Genomic DNA, 477 nt, shown 5'->3' on the forward strand with positions numbered 1-477 from the left:
ATTTTTGTTGAAACGTTTTGACGCAAATAAATTGCTTTTGCTCTTTTGTGAAGTCTTTGGAATATCTTATGTGTATTTATTGTATTTGGCAGATAAGAGGTATTGTGCGTCAAGCGACGGTATGTACAGTTGTCCACAAAATAATAGGAGTGCGATATTTTGACCAGTTTTGGCTATTTGTCTTTTGTTTATTTAATGTTTATTATTTTTTTATAAAAGCCTAGCTGGCTATACAACAAACACCATATAAATTCAGATTTTAAACTTTGTATAAAAATTAAAAAAATTTTGCAATTTTTCACCCAAATTTCAAACTTTTTAATCAGAATCTTTAGAAAAAATTCTGGTATGCAGTTTTGTAGCACATTCAATGCTAGTCTGAAGAAGTGCAAGTTTCAAGCGGCTAAAAAATTCCGTTGATTTTTGGCAATTTTTTTGCTGGCAGTGTCCTCCATATAAAAGAAAATTGTCGACATA

At 30.2% G+C, this 477-nt stretch overlaps 1 protein-coding gene across 2 annotated transcripts in view; it reads left to right on the forward strand.

The window, feature by feature from the left end:
* Window positions 1–477, forward strand: part of LOC118735974 (carbohydrate sulfotransferase 4) — an 86,711-nt gene that overhangs the window by 49,668 nt on the left and 36,566 nt on the right. The gene's annotated exons all lie outside the window — the stretch shown is intronic.

Source organism: Rhagoletis pomonella, unplaced genomic scaffold (genome assembly GCF_013731165.1).
Source record: "Rhagoletis pomonella isolate Grant_MI unplaced genomic scaffold, Rhpom_1.0 Rhpom_scaffold_00003, whole genome shotgun sequence".
NCBI classification, from domain to species: domain Eukaryota; kingdom Metazoa; phylum Arthropoda; class Insecta; order Diptera; family Tephritidae; genus Rhagoletis; species Rhagoletis pomonella.